We start from the raw sequence: 11588 nt of genomic DNA on the forward strand, positions 1-11588 counted from the left end.
CTATGAAATTTAAACTTTGGTAAATATTGGGAAACTTATTCTTAGCAATTATTTTGACTATTTTCTCACAATACAAATTAGTTTACTCACATTAAATCCATACCTTTCTTCTGATATACTGTATTGGGAGATGAATTAGACATATTCGCACTTGAATTTTAAAAGCTATAAGACGTGTGTGTATTTATGTGCATGTACACAGGCACAAGAATTTCTCTCTCTTTAGAATAAACAATATTAGAGAAAATTTGTCATTTAATGTTAGACTCAAAGCTAAGTAATCTAAAGAAAGATTTATTTCAAATAAGTCACAGGGATACAAAGTACAGCATAGGGAATATAGTCATAACATTGTAATGATTTTATAAGGTGACAGATGGTTACTAGACTAATCATGGTGATCATTTCGTATTGTATATAAATTTCAAATCACTATGTTGTACACCTGAAACTAATATTGTATGTCAACTATATTTCAATCTTAAAAAATCAAAAAGTTATATTGCAAAGATACAGGTGAAATACAAGTACTAAAAAAACCCAATAAAACATTATTTCTAAATAAGATAGACAAGTGTTTGGAACTAGAATTAAATATTTTTTTAGAATTTTCCAATGACATGACGGCAAATGACATGTTCATTTTTCCATTGTTCATATGAAAATATCTGAAGTTCTCAGGAAAAATTGTGCTTCATGTGTGATTAAATGGATTTACTTCTAATTCCATTTACTTTCACAAAATGCTAACATTAAAAGAGAGAGCAAGGCTTTAGAAGCTGACAGGAAGTTTAGTTTTCAAGTAAAATCATGGGATTGGAGCACATGCTCGTCTACACCATGATCACTGGCATTTACAGGGAGAAATTTGTGCAATGGGCAGGAAGATTATTGCTAACGCCTTCCAGAGATCATGAGGCTTGCATTTAACAAACATAACTTTATCCTTCCCAAGGCCAACCTCTGTCTAAGAGTCAGGATATAGCTCCTTGGCAATTAGGCTGGGGATGCAGGTTATTGACTGACGTACCATGAAATACCACCAGGCCTTAGAAGGATGGCTCACTGCAGAATGCACTAACTAAACAGACAATTAATTGGGACAGTAAGATTTCCATGGCAAATTGTAATATGTGATTTATGCCATTCATGTATCTGCTGCAAACACTCTAATGAAATGGATTATTCCCTAACACTTAAAAAAAAATTCTGCACACTGCTAAATCTCATATGAAAAGTGTGGGACTTATCTCTACCTGTGGCTTTAGAATTTTGTTCCTTAGTCTTGCTTAGCAATCTTCATGACCAGTATTTGACTTCCATTCAATATTTAATGTGCATGCTGATATTTTTGTCTCCACATCTCCCTTGCAGGACTTAGCCTGACAGCTTTTTCTGCACAAGAATGCCTAAATGAATGGCACTCGACTTACAAGGGGAAACGGGTAATCAAAGTGTCTACAGAGCTCCTCTTATTTGCTTCCTACCCCATACCGACCGACTCTTCAGTTCCGTAATTGATGTCTTCTCCTGGTAACCTAGGAACAGGGAAGGAAATGTACAGATGTGGCCACTTTAACCCCTATCAAAACTCCCACTTTGATGTATTCTTGAGTTTATTCCTCACTTCTTATGGTAGAGAGAAGGAGTTCAACACATGACATTTCCCTGCTTTCTACCGTTATTGGCAGATTTACAGAAACAGCCAGGACTAGTCCACGGCAAAGTGAAGACTGAAGCCAGGGCCCTCTCACCACCTGACAGCAGAACATTGCCAAGTAATGGAGCTCATCACATTGATCCTGGCTGAAGAAAGAACACCCCCGCACCCCAAGGTCCACCTGTTGGGTTGGACTCTCACTGTCCCAGTCCCAGACTATAGACCTTTCCTTCTGTCTCTCTTACCAAGCTTTTCTACTATATCTCATGTACCCTTTGGGTTCTGATGTAATGCTTGCTAATATCAAAAATCACTTCACACCATAGTGCTAGGGATTTGCCATAGTTTAAAAGTTTTATCTTTCCTCTGGGACATCAAAACTTCTAGGAAGACTTCCAGGGATGCAATTTCCTAGTTGTCAGTGTGAATGCTTAATGGCAGGAAATTTCCACCAACCAATAAGTAAGTCAGGATGCTGAGAGTGACATTTTGGGTACTTTAATGGCTCCTACTCCCTATGCCATAGCCCGTATTAATTCTGCTTTAATGAGCTCCATGCCAAACACTATGCCAGGTATATTATAGATAAGACTTCATTAAATAACCTACCTGTAGGGTTGGTGCTGACCCGGCAGCATGCAAACAGTACTTGGTGCTAAGTCTGACTTTCCCAATTCTAGGCTTCAAAGTTTTTCTCAGCTGAGTGGCTTAAGAATCATTCATTCCACAGAAAGCTTTGTGGGCCTTTTATGGCCTATGCCTGAACTGGCTTCTACTAATTCAAAAGTAAATTACACATGATTCCTAACGTCAAAGATTTCATGGTTCAGTAGATACAGATATATATGTATATGTGATATTAAATAGTACAGATTATATAGATTGCATAGATATTATGCATATATTATATTACATAGTATATTCTTATATATTATATACATACATATATATTATTACTATTACATATATTATTATTACATATATTATTATTACAAGGCAGGTTATGGAATTACTCCACGCAACCTCTCTTATAACTCTCCCTGTGTTAGTGAGATTGTTTACTTGTCTGCTCCCTACCCACCCCCATTCTCCTTGTGGCCCAAGATCATGTCTTACCCATCTTTGTAACTATTCTTACCTAACTTCAGGATACAACACACATTAGATAAGAAAGGTAGGTTTATCATTCCATATTATGGGTAGAGAAACTGATACTCAGAGACTTTGAAGGTTTATTCAAAAAAGGGTACGATTAAAGATGAGTTCAAATCTAAGTCCTTTGGCAACCCAAAAAACCTGCTTTCACATCAACATGATCATTGATTGACATTCCTTTTCAGGAGTCAACCTGTTAACAATGTTTGTATAGGCATGAATTCTAAGCACATATACCTACGGTCATTTCTAGTAATCTAAATATCACCCAAGTGTAAATTATCTACTTCCTAGCTTATCTGTTAGAAATGATTGCTATCAGAGTGGCTTCCATTTGCCATCTAATACATTTCTGAGCTTTTTCCCTCTTATTATGGCTTGCACAGGAAATGCAAACTACTGAGATTCCAATATGAGCCTAGATGCAATATAATTTAAATAATAAACCTAATACACCCCACCCATTGCCAATTGACAGAATGTCATCTAAATTTAATATAAATGGCTTTGAACAGATGCACCCCTGCATTAACACAGATAATTTAGAGTTTATTGCACCTACTTTGTTGTAATTTACATTCAGAGATTCTGCTTTGGGTAGGGGTAATAGAGAATATTGGTGTGTATTTTTCTCTCTGAAGCACCCCCCACCTCCAGGTGATACTTTGTAACCTTCACTCTTGGAGACTCAAAAACTCATGTAATCTTGGAAGGTAAATCTGGGAATGCAGCCCTCTCTGTTCAAATTGCCATGGGATGATGCCATTCTACGAGAAGACTTGCTAGTCATCTACCAATTGCAAAGCTCCCAGGTGAGCAGTAGCCTCTTTCCAAACAGAGCAAATTTGGCCTTGTCACAAGTGACCATTCAGTCAGGAAATCATTCTCTAGACTTTATAGACATTACTCATGTGATTTATTTTTCAACATGCCAGCTCCCAGGTATGGCTGCAAAAGATTAATCAAAACAAAGTTATAAAAATTAAACATACAGAGAAAGCGATAAAGGAAAGAAGTCAGAAAGAAGGAAGGAAGGAAGGAAGGAAGGAAGGAAGGAAGGAAGGAAAAAAGGAGGGAAGGAGGCAGGTAGGAAGAGAGAGGAATGAAATAAGCATCTGGTGATTTTAAACAAACAACCAAAAAAATAATTTTCCTTCCATTTCTTTTATCAATTTTTTCCCTATTCCATCCAGATGGAGAGCACCGCAGGACACCCTGAAGGTAGTAGAGGTCTCACCGCACAGTGCTGCTCTAAAGATCACTGGTGGAGTTTTCATGAAGACTTAAGAATTCACAAAGTCTTTTTGTCCCTTCAGAATAAAAAGTACAGTGCACTTGACAATGAACCTGTCATTTTAAACCTTCAGGGTTTTAATCTTATACATAATAGAGTTTGGAAATGAACCGATTGTATAGTTTTGCCCAGAATTCAGATTTATATTATGTACTCCCACAGACATCCTAAAAGGTACTAAAGTGACAAGTTGTTGATGACATATATTAATACAGCAGTTCGAATAGCTATCTGTATTATGCAAAGCGTTCCAGTACACTCCTGCAAGGACTCGTCCCATTCAGTGCTAGAGACAAGCAGTTAAACACAGATAGGAACCCAGCTGATTAATCATCATCTTGCCCTCACTGAGAAAATTCAGTTATCTCGAGAGACAAGCACATGCAAATTTTGGAAAGAGAAAGAGAGACAGAGAGACAGAGAGGAAGAAAGAGAAAGAGAAGTATATATTCAAGGTTCTTTCTAAGGCTATATATTCAGGATGAGATAATTGCCCTCCTATTACATGGTTCTGAAGATTACATAGCAAAGACTAAATAACTCCAACATATATATTATAATCACATACGGCAAGTTGTAGTCATTAATTGGGGAATAGAACAAGTAGAGTATATAGCCATAAAAGAAAAAGACAAGATAAGAACCATTAATTAAGGAGTATTTAACCTCCTTTTACATCAGCTGCATGCAAAAGTACCCCAAAACTAGTAATATTTTAGCAATTTAAACAAAATCATAGATAAAAGCTGCAGCGTCAGGCCATGTAGCCCTTTATTTTAATGTAGCATTTGTTCAATTTGGAACTATTTTTTTTTCCTCTCTTGAATGTTTGCAGAAAAGATCCAGTGGATCATTTGAGAATCTGGTTTGGCTCCTCCACCCCAGTTAAGCAAGCTGACAGACCCAGCACAGTAAAATGTTCTAATGTAATGATATACCACCGCTTCTAGACCCAGTGACAAGATGAAAATCCAAGAACGCGCATAAAACACCCATGAAGAAATGACAGAGCTTGAAGTCAGTTTGAATAATTTCTGAATCATAAATTCACAAAGGGAGGAGGGAGAAGAAAAGAGAAAAGGAGAAGCTAGGAGGAGGGGGAGAAGAGAAGGTGAATGGCTCATTCCAACCACCTCGAACACTAAATTTAAGAGTTTTATGCACATTCATATTTCCTACTGACAGGACTCCAGGTATATATCAACTGACCCACAATCACAGATGCATTAGAAGCTGTGCTTCAATTGTGTCGAGAGGGGAGTGTGTGCCCAGTTTGGCAATCATGCATTTTTCACTTTGGCTACATATATACTTGTCATATGCACAGTTGTGCATAATGGAAAACATGCACTGTTCACAATGGCTTCTTTCAACCTTCATTTGCTTTCCTGAGATATCCGCTGCCTGTCTTTGCTCCTGCAGAACGTCACCATTTGATGGGAGCTCTGTAAATCTATATTTAGTGACTGAGATACACCCTTTTCTCCCAACACCCTCAGGACAGCTAAGATCAGCACTTCTGTTAATAGTTTCCAGGTTTGAACTCTGTGGAACTAGGCTACCCCCGGAATTTACTTTTCCCTACAAACAAATAAAGCTTGAGGAATACTACAACACCCACCCTTTCCGATTGGCACATCCAGATAGAAACTCCTTTGTACCTTTGACTACTCCCTTCCTTCTGGTCAATATTTAAATTGGAATTTAAGATTGATACACTATTAAAAATATGATTTTTAATTAAAAAATAGGAAATATAACATAATGGTACTTCACTGTATACATCCAAGAGGAAAGCCTGCCAATGGCCAAATATAATGTTCCCATAGGTAGGTCTCACCTGGTGGGTGGTCCTTCATACCGCTATGCACGTAATCTGCTCAGAAGGCCAGTCATCTCCCCCTCTAGACTGTAAACCTCTTGGCAGCAGAAGCCAAGCACAGGGATTAGAGCATGGGAGATTTCCATAAATGTCTACTGAAAAAACTGAAACATCAGTGGCCTCTTTATATATTGGAGTCTGACTCCATTTTTGCTTTGAAAATAAATGTCAGAAATATAATTTCTGCAATGCTCTCATTTTCTGAAAGGGATCTGATTGTAGACACAGGAGCTTTTCTCTAGAAGCAAGGGATGGACAGCTTGAAAAAATATTGACTTAGAGTGAATATTTAGAATCACATTAAACATCCCTCCCCCAGGAATATCAAGTTAATTATTGATAAATTGATAATTGTCACCATCAGGCTCAGTGTCCAAGAGCCCAAGTTCTCTTTCTTGGTGACCTTCTACATCAATAGCTATTCAAATGTTCAGGTAGCTTCCGTTTTAGGTTTTATTTATTTTGCTCTACATTTTGTCTCCTCCATAATAGAGCACAAGGTCATCCTTACCTGCACTGTTCCACAAAGGTTACCTGGCACACATTATAAGCACGTGGCCTGTGAACCAAATATAGCACATAGCTGTTTGGTTTGGGCTTCCAAATGTTTGAAATGTGTGGATTTCTTTAGATAGGAATACATTTTCCGGTTTGCAACAGTTCTTACTAATCCCTATTGTTTTTACCCATATGTTTACAATTAATTTATTGGTCCTTGTAGGCAGTTAAGCTCTACTCTAGAGACTGGACTTCCCTGAGGCAAGGAATGAATATTCTTTATTATATTATTCTTTACTCCACAATGGTCTGTTCCTTCACTTGACTGATTTAGTTTATCACTAAGTTTTTCCAGGCATTCATTCATTCAATGTTTATTTAGCTTCTTCTAAATCCCAAGTACTGTCCTGGGCACTGGTGACAATGTAGTGTCTGCTGGTATGTCTGCTCTCTCTCTAGCAATGAGAGGGGACATCAACAATAAATAAATACATCTCAAGTGGGGATAAGTATTATGTAGAGAAAAATAAAGAGGAAGGAGCTTGAGCGAGACAGGGGATGGTATCTTCGACAGGGTATCAGGGACGTTCTCTCTGACAAGTAACATGTTATCACACACCTGAATAAAATAACTATGTAGATATCTGGGATAAGAGCTTTCCAAGCAAACACAGATCTCTTACAGAGAGCTACCTTGTGTAAGAGCTTCTACCTCCAGCAGACCTTTTTTGGTTTTCTTAGCTAAGGGTAGAAGAAAATTGATAGGGTTTTATGCTTAATTCTATCAGTATTTTTTGCATTTGATTTTTTTAAACCGAGTAGGAAACAAATGTTCAAACTCTTTCATGATTACAACTTGACTTGATGCTTCTGTTAATCACTGAAACAATGGCAATAGAATTTAGCTATTCAGGAGGAAAACGTCTATTGAAAAAAAGCTACTTATAAAAAAATCCTCTCGCCAAAACTCCCAAGGTCACTTCAAAAGCAACAATAATGATGAGCAGATGAAGGCATGATGATATAAAAAAATCATATTCCTTTAGTATTTTTTTTAAAAATACAATAAATGAACTTTCTGTTTAGTCTTTTAAAAGGAGTGAGTGATGGTTATAAGTGAGTAATTAAAGAAATATAATTGTAGTTGTTATAAATACACATTATATTTTTTTATATATCTCTTTTGAACATTAAGAAAGTTACAGCACTAAGGAGTATGGGGTTTGTCCAAGGACACAGAGCCATTTATTAGTCAAGCTGGAATCTGAACTTAAGGTTCTTAATTTTTAGACTAGTACTCTTAACTGTTCTACTAGTGAATTAGAAAAATTAAAAACTGGGGGTGCCTGGGTGGCTCAGTCAGTTGGACTTCTGCCCTTGACTCAGGTGGTAGCCTCAGGGTCCTGGGATCAAGCCCCACATCAGTCTCTCTGCTCAGCGGGGAGTCTGCTTCTCCCTCTCCCTCTGCCCCTACCTCCTGCTCATCTTTCTCGTCTCAAACATATATAAAACCTTAAAAAAAAAAACTAATATTGAGACTTGTTATTTTTCATGTTATGGGCTAATATCCAACAACTGCAAAGAGTTCAAAACTTTTTTAATGTATTCACCATGCTTTGCACTCATGACTAGAGGAATGCAAAAGCATGTTCTATCAAAAAGGCCTTTTTTCTCAATATTAATATGGTTGTCACTCTCTGAACCAAATACCCTGAGCTACAGTTTTTTATTGTGAAGAGCTAGATTAATTTAGGACCTTCACAAATGCTTTAAAAAGGCACGAGTAGGGCCTGTTGGATTAGAAGGACGATGTCTAAGAATCCAGACAGATTAGGGTGGAGTCTAAACCCTGTTCTCAATCTTTGCAGATGGCAATCACAGAAAAAAGGAATCTAAATATCTGCCAGCTGGCTAAGCTTATGCAAAATCATTGGATTAATAAAGCCAGTCTGATTCTCAGCTTGTGAATGTCTGTTAATCATTTTACCACTATAAGAACAGTCATCAGTGATTTCTTTGCTCATCCTATTTTTAAGTGAAAACCATTTCTATGAACTAATATTTTAAAATATATTAGTTGAGAGTCAGTTAAAAAATAGCAATATGGAAGTAATTTTAAACAGCTCTTCAAATTAATTTGGTTTCAAGACTAACCTAAAATGGTTTAGCCACTTGTTTTGCTTAGCCTAAAATTAAAATATTGATTACTAAAAATTTCTATCACCATGCAAGACATTATTTAAATATGCCATATATTTTATTATCAACATAATGGCATGCTGTTACTCTTAATATCATCCTCACTACTGGTATAGATTGTCCAAACCATGAGTTTGAATTTCTGTACTATAAACTAATGGAAATGTACCAGTCATGGATCTTGGGGTAGGTTCAGCTTAGTTCAATGGATATACATTGAGCACCTAGCAAATACTAAGCACACATAATAGAAATACAATTAAGAAATGATCCCTAACTCAAAGAGCTTTGATTTAATTTAGAGTTTCAGTCAGATGTCAAAGGCTCAATAATCCTATACATTTGTTTATATTTTATTTAGATTGCGGTAAATGTTGTTCATCTGAAACTAATCTAACAGCAAAGGCCTTATGCCTTAGGTGTTATGTCCTAAGACCTTATGCTTTATGACCAGTATAATCCCAATCATTTGAGGAAAGTGAAGCATTATGTTCCGAGGAGGACATTTGGAGGTAAAGGGCTGGTTTGCACATAGTAGGCTGTCAACAATAAAATTCTGATGATTGATCAGTAACTCTACACCTTTGTTTTAATTTGGGGCCTAAGGAGGACATCTCCCACAATAAAAGCCCTCCATTGGTATCAGGAATCTCCACGCTGTTCCCTTCCCAACACATCACACCACCAGGTGTTATGCTACAGTCATGGCAAGGGATCCTGAGACTGTAGTGCTACAGGAGAGACTAGGGAGGGGACAGGATTCTGTGAAGTTTCTGTCAGCAGTGAAATCAGAAGTGTCTGACAGTTGTCTGTAAGAGCCATTTGAAATCAGACATTGCTAATTTGGGAATGGTCTGAACACAGATTTGACAAATATTTATTAGATTCATGTTAAGTTTTAGGGCATACGCTTATCTTCTTTAAATCTTGAGAAGCAAATCATGGCTTATTGTAGAAATTGAACTATAAGAAAAAACAGCCAACTCTCAATTTCTAAAGGGAAGCATTGTAACATTTATGGAAGTTTTAGATTGAAGAAACAAAGCTTCATTTTGAATATATTTTAAAACCAAAAAAGCAACAACTTTAAGGAATTTATAGGACAATCTCTTAAACTGAAAAAATAGGATGGATGAGAGATGAATTGTTCCATACTGTTCTCTTGCTCAAAATAATTTTCTTTTGAAGAATTTGTGGTTTGGGGAATAGGATAAAATTTATCACTCCCAAATAATTGCTTTACTTTGTTAAAAATCTGTACATCTGTATTTTGATATTTCTAAAAGAAACATATAATGCATATGATTGCATTACATTAATAATAAAACCTAAAAGAAATCTATTCAAGTATAAAATCTTAACAATTTTTTTTCTAAATTATAACGGCCTGAGGATTCTGAGCTGTAGTAAATATCCTAAAATTGTAAATCAATGATATGAATATTCATTTAAAACTTTGTGATGATAAGATATGGCCTAAATTTATCCTGCAAGGGCACCAGGTATTTGAACATACATAGACAAAAAGTCAAATATAAAATAGAATACTACTTAAAATATTTATAGAAATACAATATGAAATAATATAAAATAGAACTTGGAGTCTATATCCAGTTCCTTCACTTGATTTTTGTTTGTTTGTTTAGTTTTTATTTCCTAATCAGAAATTTAACTCTGCAACCCATCTAGACTGTGGACTATAAAACCCATAGAACTCCAGCAACAGCACAGGTTATAGGTTATTTTAAGCAGGTGGGGATAAAGGGTGCTTGCTTGAGCTACAGAAAGAATGATCTGGTAATTAAGATAAAACACAAGAAAAATGTATTAGACTTGTCCACAGTCAGGTATGGTGATCTCCTTGCTGGTCTTGCCTTTCCTGGATCCAAAGTGCTCCATGGCTTCCACAATATTTGTGACCTCTTTCGCCTTGCCAAAGACCATGTGTGCCATCCAACCACTCCATCTTAGCAGTGCAGATGAAAAACTGGATCCCATTTGTGTTGGATCCAGCATTTGCCATGGACAAGTTGGCAAGACCCATGTGCTTCAGGGTGAAACTCTCATCATCGAATTTCTCTCCATAGATGGGCTTGCCACCAGTGTCATTATGGCAAGCAAAGTCCCCACCCGGGCACAGAAATCCCTGAATAAGCCTGTGAAAGAAGGGACCTTATAACCACATCCTTTCTCCCCAGGGCTCAGAGCACAAAAGTTTTCTGCTGTCTTTGGAACTTTGCAAACACCTAGAAGGAGACTCAGTCCAAAGGCTGGCCATCCAGGGCGATGTCAAAGAACACAGTAGAGCTGAGCATGGCTGGGCTGAGCGGGAAGCTCAGGGGCAGTGAATGCAAGGCGCCGTTCCCCCACTTACAGATTGAAGAAATAAAGGCCAGGTAATTTCTTTCATTCACTTTCATGAGATTGTAAAATTCACTCATGGAATCAAGCTCAGCTTTTGCTGATGCTTACCACTAAAATGTGCCACCTCCAGTTAAAGGTACTGGGATCTTAAATAACAGTGAACTACCGATTAGTCTATACCTTACTCAAAAATAGTTCCCTTCTTTTCGACCATGTTAATAGGAATTTTTTTTCTTTAAACAGAGTACGTGTCAGCAATAAGAAGAACTAAGACGAAAAAGCTGCTCGTGGAAGGCAAGTAAGGGGAAAGCACAGAAAAATTTCATCTCCTTCAGTATTTTGACCAGTGCTGGACCTCTCAGAAATTTAGCACTGTGTCACTCAATTCGGACCTTCTATCTATGATGCCAACTCAGTTGAAAGCAATGATCATTGGTGAATAGAAAATCCTCAATACTGATCGAGAAGGGATTTTTTTTTTTCGGAAGTGTGAAGTTTTTTTGTCTAGCAAAGATTGTAGAAGATAAGCTAATTTT

General features: G+C 37.0%; 1 pseudogene; it reads right to left on the reverse strand.

The window, feature by feature from the left end:
- Positions 1-10515: 10515 nt before the first annotated feature.
- On the reverse strand, positions 10516-11003 carry LOC121501755 (annotated as a pseudogene).
- Between the last annotated feature and the right edge of the window lie 585 nt (positions 11004-11588).

The sequence above is a fragment of the Vulpes lagopus genome, chromosome 11 (assembly GCF_018345385.1).
Source record: "Vulpes lagopus strain Blue_001 chromosome 11, ASM1834538v1, whole genome shotgun sequence".
NCBI classification, from domain to species: domain Eukaryota; kingdom Metazoa; phylum Chordata; class Mammalia; order Carnivora; family Canidae; genus Vulpes; species Vulpes lagopus.